This window comes from Giraffa tippelskirchi, chromosome 7 (genome assembly GCF_054371585.1).
Source record: "Giraffa tippelskirchi isolate mGirTip1 chromosome 7, T2T-mGirTip1v1.2.pri, whole genome shotgun sequence".
Classification (NCBI taxonomy): domain Eukaryota; kingdom Metazoa; phylum Chordata; class Mammalia; order Artiodactyla; family Giraffidae; genus Giraffa; species Giraffa tippelskirchi.
This window is the reverse complement of record NC_137281.1, coordinates 73,568,643-73,582,695: the sequence shown is the minus strand read 5'-3', so window position 1 is coordinate 73,582,695 and position 14,053 is coordinate 73,568,643.

Here is a 14,053-nt window from a genome sequence, read left to right as displayed (position 1 = left end):
AAGACAGAAATATACATCAATGGAACAAAATAGAAAGCCCAGAGATAAACCCACGCACCTATGGACACCTTATCTTCGACAAAGGAGGCAAGAATATACAATGGAGAAAAGACAATCTCTTTAACAAGTGGTGCTGGGAAAACTGGTCAACCACTTGTAAAAGAATGAAACTAGAACACTTCCTAACACCATACACAAAAATAAACTCAAAATGGATTAAAGATCTATACGTAAGACCAGAAACTATAAAACTCCTAGAGGAAAACATAGGCAAAACACTCTCCAACGTAAATCACAGCAGGATCCTCCATGACCCACCTCCCAGAATATTGGAAATAAAAGCAAAAATAAACAAATGGGACCTAATTAAAATCAAAAGCTTTTGCACAACAAAGGAAACTATAAGCAAAGTGAAAAGACAGCCTTCAGAATGGGAGAAAACAATAGCAAACAAAGCAACAGACAAACAATTAATCTCAAAAATATACAAGCAACTTTTGCAGCTGAATTCCAGAAAAATAAATGACCCAATCAAAAAATGAGCCAAAGAACTAAACAGACATTTCTCCAAAGAAGACATACAGATGGCTAACAAACACATGAAAAGATGCTCAACATCACTCATTATTAGAGAAATGCAAATCAAAACCACAATGAGGTATCATTTCACACCAGTCAGAATGGCTGCTATCTAAAAGTCTACAAGCAATAAATGCTGGAGAGGGTGTGGAGAAAAGGGAACCCTCTTACACTGTTGGTGGGAATGCAAACTAGTACAGCCACTATGGAGAACAGTGTGGAGATTCCTTAAAAAACTGGGAATAGAATTGCCATATGACCCAGCAATCCCACTGCTGGGCATACACACCGAAGAAACCAGAATTGAAAGAGACACGTGTACCCCAATGTTCATCGCAGCACTGTTTACAATAGCCAGGACATGGAAGCAACCTAGATGCCCATCAGCAGACGAATGGATAAGGAAGCTGTGGTACATATACACAATGGAATATTACTCAGCCATTAAAAAAAATACATTTGAATTGGTTCTACTGAGATGGATGAAACTGGAGCCCATTATACAGAGTGAAGTAAGCCAGAAAGAAAAACACCAATACAGTATACTAATGCATATATATGGAATTTGAAAGATGGTAACGATAACCCTATATGCGAGACAGAATAAGAGACACAGATGCATGGAACAATTTTATGGACTCTGAGGGAGAAGGTGAGGGTGGGACGTTCTGGGAGAATAGCATTGAAACATGTATATTATCATATGTGAAACAGAACACCATTCCATGTTCGATGCATGAGACAAAGTCTCAGGGCTGGGGCAATGGGATGACCCAGAGGGATGGGATGGGGAGGGAGGTGGGCGGGGGGTCCAGGAAGGGGAACACATGTTAACCCATGGCTGATTCATGTCAATGTATGGCAAAAACTAGTACAATATTGTAAAGTAATTAGCCCCCAACTAAAATAAATAAATTTATTAAAAAAAAATAAAAAATAAAAAAAAATAAATTACAAAAAAAAAAAAAAAGAATCTGCCTGCAATGCAGGAGACCTGGGTTTGATCCCTGGGTGGGGAAGACCCCCTGGAGGAGGGCATGGCTCCCACTCCAGTATTCTTGCCTGGAGAATCCCCATGGACAGAGGAGCCTGGCGGGCTATGGTCCATAGTGTTGCAAAGAGTCGGATACATCTGAAGCAACTGAGCATGCATGCACACACTCTATAGAAAATGAATATTTTAGGCCTTCAAAAATGTACAGTAAAGTAACATTTGTGAATCTGTAAGTTCATATATGTAGTGTAACTGATTGGTAGTAACTATAGTTGAAGTCAAACATAATTATATAACATTAACCTGTTCTAGTTTAATGTCATTCAAATCAGATCACTAAATTGAGATGATGAAGATTAATAGACTTGAAAATAAAAATAAACACAAATAAAGCCTCCAAATGACTCAGGTTGTCATATGCCAACCTTGAACTTTCCTGACACAGCTTTTAAGCAATGAAAACTTTCTCTAGCCTTCAAGATCACCACATAGACCATTATTAGCAAAACTTGAATGTCCTTGGAAAAATAGAGAAGATGTGCGTTTTTACAGTTCTAGGCTACAAGATCCTGTGGTTTGGCCTCAGCCCTGTCCTAACAAGTTGTGTGTGTCTTGAACAAATCACTTAAACATCAGAGACCTCAGATTCTTGTCACTTACTTTTGATAGGGAATATTTCAAGCTGTCTACTGAGAACTGACATAAGCCAATTTGTTCAACAATTGTCAGGTACAAATAAATACTCTGGTGATTAAAGATGGAGAGTGCCTCTGTTTCTCAACCTTGCTTCCAAGTTATAAGCTACAATGAAAGCAAACCTTCAAACAGATTCTGCCTAATCACATTTGTAAGCAAACAAACACAAAATTCATCTTGTAACCAATAATCAGAGCAGATCTCAACCTCTGGCTTCAGGCACTCTGACTTGTATCTGAAGTTGGAGGTTCACTCTTGGTGGACTCGGCAGCAGCTCATCCTGTAGCTATTAGGAATCTTTTCTGAAGTGACAGCTGCTGGATAAAGCAAAGCTCTAGACCTCAGATGCTCTACCAACGGTAATAACTTGTGGGGCTTCTTGGATTCTAACATCCTATTCATGAATTGAACACCACTCATTTCATCAATAAAGTGCAGTGAAAGTGTTAGTCACTAAGTTGTATCCTACTCTTTGCGACCCCATGGACTATAACCTGCCAGGCTCCTCTGTCCATGGAATTCCCCAGGCAAGAATACTGGAGTGGGGTTCATTTTCTTCTCCAGGGGATCTTCCTGACCCAGGGGTTGAACGCAGATATCCTGCATGGCAGGCGAATTCTTTACCATCTGAGCCACCAGGGAGGCCCAGTCTTTGAATCTTGAACACCACTCATTTCACCAATAAAAGTTATACCCAATGTCCCTCAGCTAATTAGCAAACCTTTGCGTAGATTTCAATAAGTTATTTGGAATGCTTGTGTATCTATCTCAGGAGTACAGATTCTTGGTTGGAGTATTTTAAATATAAACTAAATACCTCTATGGTGAGATGAAAGTTAACTTATACATGTACACAAGTCTTTATGCTGTTGAACACCATAACATCTCTCAACATCCAATAATTGGGACATGGTTAAGTAGACAATGATTTAAGACCATGGAAATTCATAAAAACATCTACTATGTGGCTACATCAATATTTGGAAATCTGTGTACAAAAGAATGTTAAATGGAAAAAAGCAAAATATGTAAATAAATGTATATTAAGGCATTTTTTTGAATTCAAATTATGTACATTATCGATATGTATTGAAAGCTCTCAAAAGATGTAATGTCTTTCCTGCTAATATTTTTCAAGTACAAAATAGGAAAAAAATACCATGATACTATGATCTTTCAACTTATTCTGAAACATTCTTAATATTTGGATTCCAAGCCACAACCATTCATTTAAATCAATAATTATTAAGTATTTACTCTGTGTCAGGCAGGGCTTCCCAAGTGGCTCAGTGGTAAAGAATCCACCTATCAACGCAGGAGCTGCAGGAGACTTGGGTTTGATCCCTGGGTCAGGAAGATCCCCTGGAGGAGGAAATGGTAACCCACTCCAGTATTCTCGCCAAGATGATCCATGGACAGAGAAGACTGGTGGGCTATAGTCCAAGGGGTCGCCAAGAGTTAGACTTGACTGAGCAACTTATCATCATCCATGTCAGGCACTGAGGGCACAAAGATAAATAAGACCAACCCTGGGCTTCATGGAGCTAGCAATCTGGTGATTTGAAACAAGTACATCGATAATTATAATGAGGTAAGTACTATAAGAGAGACATGAAAAATGCTGCCCAAACTTCCAAAACTTTAGGGCCCAGAACTTCCCTCAGCCTGTAGGACATATGGATGGGAATAGACTACAGGCAACTAATGAAAAAAAACCCATGTTGTGACTCCCCATCCATCCCACTTTCTTAAGTTCTTCCTTCTGTGTCGTAGAGCCAGACAAGCCATAGCCTGTGGCTATGTCCACAGGCCCCTTCCACGTCTGGTACTGAACTTTCTCCCCCACAGATCTTGCTGACTGTAGAAGTCCTAGGTATTTCTGTAATCCATAGACTTAGCCCTATGATTATTAAATCTCCTGATAGGAAAACTCTATTTTAATGGGGACAATGTTTGGTGAAGCTGATTCTCTTCCTAGGAAATTTGAACTATAGGTCTGAAGAAGGAGCCAAGGAGTTGGTGGCAGGAACAGAATCCAAAAGACTCAGAGTATGGCACACGGAAGCTATGAGTAAGCAGAAACTATGAGTAAGTAGGAGACATGAGATGGAGGGTCAGGTGGTTGATTGATAGTAAGAAGGCAGTGACAGAGAGAAGCTGTCAGCATAAACACAAGGGCCCATCAAACTGCTACAAGAACAAGGATGGCTTGTTTGGGTTTTGGACTCTTAGGCCACCTCCTGCCCCCGTTAGACTTCTCCCTAATCCTTTTCTTCCCAATTATCAGCCACCAGCTCTCCTTCCCCTTCAGCTTCTCTCTCTAGGCTGCCTATGTCATCTGCTCAGGAACACTGCCTTCAGTTTGAAAAGGGCCACCATATTGAGAAGAATAGCAGGCCAAAGATCATCCAGCTTCCTTCAGTGACAGATTATACATGGAAAAGAAAAGCGCATTTGGCAGCGTGGATTTTCTTTCTAAATTTCCTTTGGTGGCCTGATTGTTAACACAAAAAACATTTCCTTCTATGTAACAGTAAAGCCATCAAACAGTCCACTTATCACCTTGCCAAAAAAAAAAAAAAAAAGATCTTGCCAAGACCGATAAATATTAAAACAAAACAAAATAAAACCCCCTACAACAGTATCCACTGCTACTGGGCATTCCCGGTGGCTCAGAGGTAAAGAATCTGCCAGTCAATGCAGGAGATGTGGGTTTGATCCCTGGGTTGGGAAGATCCCCTGGAAAAGGAAATGGCAACCCACTCCAGTATTCTTGCCTGGGAAATCCCACGGACAGGGGAGCCTGGTGGGCTACAGTCCATGGAATCACAGAGTCGGAAGCAACTGAGTGACTAAACAATATCCACCACCACCACTATCATGCCTACAAACCTCACTGTTGCTGTTGTTAAGCTGTTTGGAAATCTAGTAGAACATAACCTCCCCTCCCCTCTACTCTATACAACTAGACATGGTTGCTCCATTGTACCATTATGAGGATACATAGTTTTTTGCAATGCTGTGTAGCTGTTTCCTCCAACATAGCAGGAAAAATAATCACCTTGATGAATGTTTATAAAATGCTCAATAACAACAACTTTACATTGTTAGCCCACAGAAAACAGCAAAATTCTGTAAAACCATTATGCTTCAATAAAAATAAATAAATTTAAAAAAAATAAAAAAGGAAAAAAAATATGCCATGCCAAAGAATCTTGTATTTTCCTTTAAATGTTGGCAGATGAGGAAATACACCTGGGAGGAATTAGAGTTATGTAAGAAGATATGGTATTCCTATGCAGGAGACCCTGGTTTGATTCCTGGGTGGGAAAGATCTCCTGGAGAAAGACCAGGTACCCACTCCAGTATTCTTGGGCTTTCCTGGTGGTTCAGATGGTAAAGAATCAGCCTGCAATGCCAGAGACTTGAGTTTGATCCCTGGGTTGGGAAGATCCCCTGGAGGAGAGCATGACAACCCACTCCAGTATTCTTGCCTGGAGAATCCCGGTGGACAGAGGAGCCTGGAGGGCTACAGTCCATGGGGTCGCAAAGAGTCGGACACAACTGAGCGACTAAGCACACAGCACACAAGAAGATATGGTATTATTCCATGTAGAATAAAAGATAGATGTCATGTAGCTGAAAGTTCTCTATTCTTTGGGGGTATTGTTTATCTTCATTTTACTATTGTATCTTTTTAAATCCCCATTAATCTGCATTTAATTAACATCTTAGTTTTGCAATTGCTATTGTTTAAACTTGTACAGCTAAAAGGAAATCTTGAGTTACCCAACCATCAATTATTAGTTGAGTAATAAAAGCTATTGAACAGAGTCTTGCTTACAAGCCTGGGCACACAGTGTTCCCTCTCTTCTGTTATGAACTCTATACATATTGATATTTAATATAAAATAAGCAGCTTCCTCAGTTGCTCAACAGTAAAGAATCTGCCTGCCAATGCAGGAGATGAAAGAGATGCAAGTTCAACCCCTGGGTCTGGAAGATCCACTGGAGGAGGAAATGGCAACCCACATGTAGCAGTATTGTCAGGAAAGTCCCATGGACAGAGGAGCCTCATTGGCTACAGTCCATGGGGTTGCAAAGAGTCAAACACAGCTGAGTGACTGAGCACTTGCTCAAACAAAGATGGGACACATAGCAGTTTTCCTCTTGGTTTGAGTTCCCAGTTCTTCATCCCTGTCCGAGATGGGCAACAGACCCAATGCAAACCAATTGTTGCAATGCATTGTGTTCAGTGGAAAGCATTTAACTCAGACTGGGGCCTGGGGCGTGAGGTGGCAACTATTAAGAAATACTTTCATATTTATGGTTTGGAATAGATTAGATAAATAAATGACATCAAAGTCTTAAACAACTAATATTTTTTCTCAATATCTAACCCTTGCTCCCCAATTGTTCCTCAAATAATCCATTTCTTCCCAATTAAATTATAATGTATAAAATAGAAATTATATTATGATGTTTATACAAATATATGGGAATTTCCTTTTCTGTTTCATTCATTTTTGTATTCTTTTGCTGTATCTAGACCTTTACTTATCGTGGCTTTATAATGTTTTGATAGCTGGGGAGCCTAGTCCCCCTAAATGTTCTTCTCTGTAAAATTTTCCTTGCCATTCTTACAAGTTCTTTCACATGAATTTTAGGATTATTTCATCAAGCACTCTTCTCCCCCAATAATTCCTGGTGGCAATTTGATAAACCCACATATAATGCGGGCTGAACTGACATGTTTATACTCTTCAGTCTTCTCTACCAGGCACATCAATAGGCTTAGTCTACAGGGAACAAAAATTTATACATATTTTCTTACAAAATTAGGAGTTTATCATGAGAAAAAGTAATGAAGACATTTATTCGTATTTATATATTTCTGACGTTTGCTGTTTTTCTCTTCATGGCACATTTCTTTTTTTTTTAACTTGCCTATGATGGTTTAGGTATTTCGTTTGCCATCATGAACAGATTATTTTTCCCTATTTCCTTATAAAGGAAAGCTATTTTTAAAAATGTTTTATTATATCCAGCCGCTTTACCAAGTCCTGCTATTTTTAACAGTTTTCCTGTGGATTCTCTTAGGACTTCTATGTGAACAAATCATTTTCAAGCAATGAGTATTTAGGCTCCTTTCATAAACTTGCTTATTAAACCAGTCGCTTGGAGGTAGAATGAAAAATGAGAAAGTGGGACTGAAGGTCTGAGAAACTGGATGAGAAATTATAGTGTCTAAGAACCAAAGTAGAGTAATAAGGGTTGAATGAAAAGGATGTATTAAGAGAAATTCAAAAGGTAGAAGAATGTGAAGGACTCAGTGATTTGGGAAAAGGGAGTAGGAGAAATAAAGGATGTTTTATTTTTAATTAATTAATTTTTATTGAAGTATAGTTGATTTACAATGTTGTGTTAGGGTTAGATTCTGGTGTATAGCAAAGTATATTTATATATTAATATACATATATATTCTTTTTCACATTCTTTTTCCATTATAGTTTATTACAAGATACTGAGTATCTTGTGCTATATAATAGGACCTTATTTTTTATCTCTTTTATATGTAGTAGTTTGTGTCTGCTAATCTTAACCTCCTAATTTATCCCCTCTGCCGCCGCCTTTTCCAGTTGGTAACTATAAGTTTGTTTTCTGTGTTTGTGAGTCTGTTTCTGTTTTGTAAACGAGTTCATTTGTATAGGATGACATTTTCCAATAATCTTATTTGTTTTTGGCTGTGCTGGTCTTCACGCTGCACGGGCTTTCCTCTAGCTGCGCGCAGCAGGGCCTCCTCTCTGGCGGCCTCCCTTGTCGCAGAGCGCAGGCTCTAGAGCAGGCGGGTTTCAGTTGCTGCGGCCTGTGGGTTCAGCAGCTGCAGCTCCCCGGCTCTAGAGCGCAAGTTCAACACTTGTGGCTCAGGGTCTTAGCTGTTCCTCAGCATGAGGGACCTTCCTAGATCTCTTGCATTGGCAGGCAGATTCTTTACCACTGAGGCACCAGGGAAGTGCAGGATGCCTTTTAGACTTTAGTTTTGGGTGCCTTTGTAGAAAGAGAATTCAGTAGACGATATTTCTGATGAAGAATAGAGTTATTCAGTTTACAGTTAGAAGATAGACAGTTTGTGTGTTCGTGAGTAAAAATAAGGATTTTTTTTTAACTGATTCTTTGGGATTTTCTAGTATAAGATCATATTATCAGCAAACAATTACACTTTTATTTCTTCCTTTCTGTTTTGGATGCCTTTTATTTCTTTATCTTGCCTAATTGTTCCAGCTAGGACTTCCAGCACTACAGTGAATAGGAGTGGTGAGAGTGGGTATCCTTTCCTTGTTTCTTTTTTTTTTTTTTTAATAAATTTATTTATTTTAGTTGGGGGCTAATTACTTTACAATATTGTAATAGTTTTTGCCATACATTGACATGAATCAGCCATGGGTTTACATGTGTTCCCCTTCCTGGACCCCCCATCCACCTCCCTCCCCATCCCATCCCTCTGGGTCATCCCATTGCCCCAGCCCTGAGCCCTTGTCTCATGCATCGAACACGGAATGGTGTTCTGTTTCACATATGATAATATACATGTTTCAATGCTATTCTCCCAGAACGTCCCACCCTCACCTTCTCCCTCAGAGTCCATAAAATTGTTCCATGCATCTGTGTCTCTTATTCTGTCTCGCATATAGGGTTATCGTTACCATCTTTCAAATTCCATATATATGCATTAGTATACTGTATTGGTGTTTTTCTTTCTGGCTTACTTCACTCTGTATAATGGGCTCCAGTTTCATCCATCTCAGTAGAACCGATTCAAATGTATTTTTTTTAATGGCTGAGTAATATTCCATTGTGTATATGTACCACAGCTTCCTTATCCATTCGTCTGCTGATGGACATCTAGGTTGCTTCCATGTCCTGGCTATTGTAAACAGTGCTGCGATGAACATTGGGGTACACGTGTCTCTTTCAATTCTGGTTTCCTCGGTGTATATGCCCAGCAGTGGGATTGCTGGGTCATATGGCAGTTCTATTCCCAGTTTTTTAAGGAATCTCCACACTGTTCTCCATAGTGGCTGTACTAGTTTGCATTCCCACCAACAGTGTAAGAGGGTTCCCTTTTCTCCACACCCTCTCCAGCATTTATTGCTTGTAGACTTTTGGATAGCAGCCATTCTGACTGGTGTGAAATGATACCTCATTGTGGTTTTGATTTGCATTTCTCTAATAACGAGTGATGTTGAACATCTTTTCATGTGTTTGTTAGCCATCTGTATGTCTTCTTTGGAGAAATGTCTGTTTAGTTCTTTGGCCCATTTTTTGATTGGGTCGTTTATTTTTCTGGAATTCAGCTGCAGAAGTTGCTTGTATATTTTTGAGATTAATTGTTTGTCTGTTGCTTCATTTGCTATTATTTTCTCCCATTCTGAAGGCTGTCTTTTCACCTTGCTTATAGTTTCCTTTGTTGTGCAAAAGCTTTTAATTTTAATTAGGTCCCATTTGTTTATTTTTGCTTTTATTTCCAATATTCTGGGAGGTGGGTCATGGAGGATCCTGCTGTGATTTATGTCGGAGAGTGTTTTGCCTATGTTTTCCTCTAGGAGTTTTATAGTTTCTGGTCTTACGTTTAGATCTTTAATCCATTTTGAGTTTATTTTTGTGTATGGTGTTAGGAAGTGTTCTAGTTTCATTCTTTTACAAGTGGTTGACCAGTTTTCCCAGCACCACTTGTTAAAGAGATTGTCTTTTCTCCATTGTATATTCTTGCCTCCTTTGTCGAAGATAAGGTGTCCATAGGTGCGTGGGTTTATCTCTGGGCTTTCTATTTTGTTCCATTGATCTATATTTCTATCTTTGTGCCAGTACCATACTGTCTTGATGACTGTGGCTTCGTAGTAGAGCCTGAGGTCAGGCAGGTTGATTCCTCCAGTTCCATTCTTCTTCCTCAAGATTGCTTTGGTTATTCGAGGTTTCTTATATTTCCATACAAATTGTGAGATGATTTGTTCTAGTTCTGTGAAAAATACCATTGGTAGCTTGATAGGGATTGCATTGAATCTATAGATTGCTTTGGGTAGTATACTCATTTTCACTATATTAATTCTTCCAATCCATGAACACGGTATATTTCTCCATCTGTTTGTGTCCTCTTTGATTTCTTTCATCAGTGTTTTATAGTTTTCTATATATAAGTCTTTTGTTTCTTTAGGTAGATATATTCCTAAGTATTTTATTCTTTTTGTTGCAATGGTGAATGGTATTGTTTCCTTAATTTCTCTTTCTGTTTTCTCATTATTGGAGTATAGGAATGCAAGGGATTTCTGTGTGTTAATTTTATATCCTGCAACTTTACTATATTCATTGATCAACTCTAGTAATTTTCTAGTAGAGTCTTTAGGGTTTTCTATGTAGAGGATCATGTCATCTGCAAACAGTGAGAGTTTTACTTCTTCTTTTCCTATCTGTATTCCTTTTATTTCTTTTTCAGCTCTGATTGCTGTGGCCAAAACTTCCAAAACTATGTTGAATAGTAGTGGTGAGAGTGGGCATCCTTGCCTTGTTCTTGACTTTAGGGGAAATGCTTTCAATTTTTCACCATTGAGGATAATGTTTGCTGTGGGTTTGTCATATATAGCTTTTATTATGTTGAGATATGTTCCTTCTATTCCTGCTTTCTGGAGGGTTTTTATCATAAATGGATGCTGAATTTTGTCAAAGGCTTTTTCTGCATCTATTGAGATAACCATATGGTTTTTTTCTTTCAATTTGTTAATGTGGTGTATTACATTGATTGATTTGCGGATGTTAAAAAAACCTTGCATTCCTGGGATAAAGCCCACTTGGTCATGATGTATGATCTTTTTAATATGATGTTGGATTCTGTTTGCTAGAATTTTATTAAGGATTTTTGCATCTATGTTCATCAGTGATATTGGCCTGTAGTTTTCCTTTTTTGTGACATCTTTGTCTGGTTTTGGAATTAGGGTGATGCTGGCCTCATAGAATGAGTTTGGAAGTTTACCATCTTCTGCAATTTTCTGGAAGAGTTTGAGTAGGATAGGTGTTAGCTCTTCTCTAAATTTTTGGTAGAATTCCGCTGTGAAGCCGTCTGGTCCTGGGCTTTTGTTTGCTGGAAGATTTCTGATTACAGTTTCGATTTCCGTGCTTGTGATGGGTCTGTTAAGATCTTCTATTTCTTCCTGGTTCAGTTTTGGAAAGTTATACTTTTCTAAGAATTTGTCCATTTCTTCCAAGTTGTCCATTTTATTGGCATATAGCTGTTGGTAGTAGTCTCTTATGATCCTTTGTATTTCTGTGGAGTCTGTTGTGATCTCTCCATTTTCATTTCTAATTTTGTTGATCTGATTCTTCTCCCGTTGCTTCTTGATGAGTCTGGCTAATGGCTTGTCAATTTTGTTTATCTTCTCGAAAAACCAGCTTTTAGTTTTGTTGATTTTTGCTATGGTCTCTTTTGTTTCTTTTGCATTTATTTCTGCCCTAATTTTTAAGATTTCTTTCCTTCTACTGACCCTGGGGTTTTTCATTTCTTCCTTCTCTAGTTGCTTTAGGTGTAGAGTAAGTTGATTTATTTGATTTTTTTCTTGTTTCTTGAGGTACGCCTGTATTGCTATGAACCTTCCCCTTAGTATTGCTTTTACAGTGTCCCATAGGTTTTGGGTTGTTGTGTTTTCATTTTCATTCGTTTCTATGCATAATTTGATTTCTTTTTTGATTTCTTCTGTGATTTGTTGGTTATTCAGAAGCGTGTTGTTTAGCCTCCATATGTTGGAATTTTTAATAGTTTTTTTCCTGTAATTGAGGTCTAATCTTACTGCATTGTGGTCAGAGAAGATGGCTGGGATGATTTCAATTTTTTTGAATTTACCAAGGCTAGATTTATGGCCCAGGATGTGATCTATCCTGGAGAAAGTTCCATGTGCACTTGAGAAAAAGGTAAAATTGATTGTTTTGGGGTGGAAAGTCCTGTAAATATCAATTAAATCTAATTTGTCTATTGTATCATTTAAAGTTTGTGTTTCCTTGTTAATTTTCTGTTTAGTTGATCTATCCATATGCGTGAGTGGAGTATTAAAGTCTCCCACTATTATTGTGTTATTGTTAATTTCCCCTTTCATACTTGTTAGTATTTGCCTTATATATTGTGGTGCTCCTATGTTGGGTGCATATATATTTATGATTGTTATGTCTTCTTCTTGGATTGAACCTTTGATCTTTATGTAGTGTCCTTCTTTGTCCCTTTTCACATCTTTTATTTTAAAGTCTATTTTATCTGAAATGAGTATTGCTACTCCTGCTTTCTTTTGGTCTCCGTTTGCATGAAATATGTTTTTCCATCCCTTCACTTTCAGCCTGTGTATGTCCCTAGTTTTGAGGTGGGTCTCTTGTAGACAGCATATATAGCGGTCTTGTTTTTGTATCCATTCAGCAAGCCTTTGTCTTTTGGTTGGGGCATTCAACCCATTTACATTTAAGGTAATTATTGATAAGTATGATCCCGTTGCCATTTACTTTGTTGTTTTGAGATCGTGTTGAAACATCCTTTCTGTGTTTCCTGTTTAGAGAAGATCCTTTAGCATTTGTTGGAGAGCTGGTTTGGTGGTGCTGAATTCCCTCAGCTCTTGCTTGTCTGTAAAGCTTTTGAATTCTCCTTCATATCTGAATGAGATCCTTGCTGGGTACAGTAATCTGGGTTGTAGATTATTCTCTTTCATTACTTTAAGTATGTCCTGCCATTCCCTTCTAGCCTGAAGGGTTTCTATTGAAAGATCAGCTGTTATCCTTATGGGGATCCCCTTGTGTGTTATTTGTTGTTTTTCCCTTGCTGCTTTTAATATTTGTTCTTTGTGTTTGATCTTTGTTAATTTGATTAATATGTGTCTTGGGGTGTTTCGCCTTGAGTTTATCCTGTTTGGAACTCTCTGGGTTTCTTGGACTTCTGTGACTATTTCTTTCCTCATTTTAGGAAAATTTTCAACTATTATCTCCTCGAGTATTTTTTCATGGCCTTTCCTTTTATCTTCTTCTTCTGGGACTCCTATGATTCGAATGTTGGGGCGTTTCATATTGTCCCAGAGGTCCCGGAGGTTTTCCTCATTTCTTTTGATTCTTTTTTCTTTTTTCCTCTCTGCTTCGTTTATTTCCATCATTCTATCTTCTACCTCACTTATCCTATCTTCTGCCTCCGTTATTCTACTGTTGGTTCCCTCCAGAGTGTCTTTTATCTCCTTTATTTCATTATTCATTCTATATTGACTCCTTTTTATTTCTTCTAAGTCCTTGATAAACATTTCTTGCATCTTCTCAATCTTTGTCTCCAGGCTATTTATCTGTAACTCCATTTTGCTTTCAAGATTTTGGATCATTTTTATTAACATTATTCTAAATTCTTTTTCAGATAGATTCCCTATCTCCTCCTCTTTTGTTTGGCTTTGTGGGCATTTCTCATTTTCCTTTACTTGCTGAGTATATCTCTGCCTTTTCATCTTGTTTAGATTGCTGTGTTAGGCGTGGCCCTTCTGTACTCTGGTAGTATGAAGTTCCTCTTTATTGTGGAGGTTTCTCACTGCGGTTGGGGTTGGACAGGTGGCTTGTCAAGGCTTCCTGGTTGGGGGAGCTTGTGTCGGTGTTCTGGTGGGTGGAGCTGGATTTCTGCTCTTTAGAGTGCAATGGAGTGACCAGTATTAATTTTTGAGATGTCTATGGATTTGGTGTGCCTCTGGACAGCCTGTATATTGATGCTCAGGTCTATGTTCCTGCGTT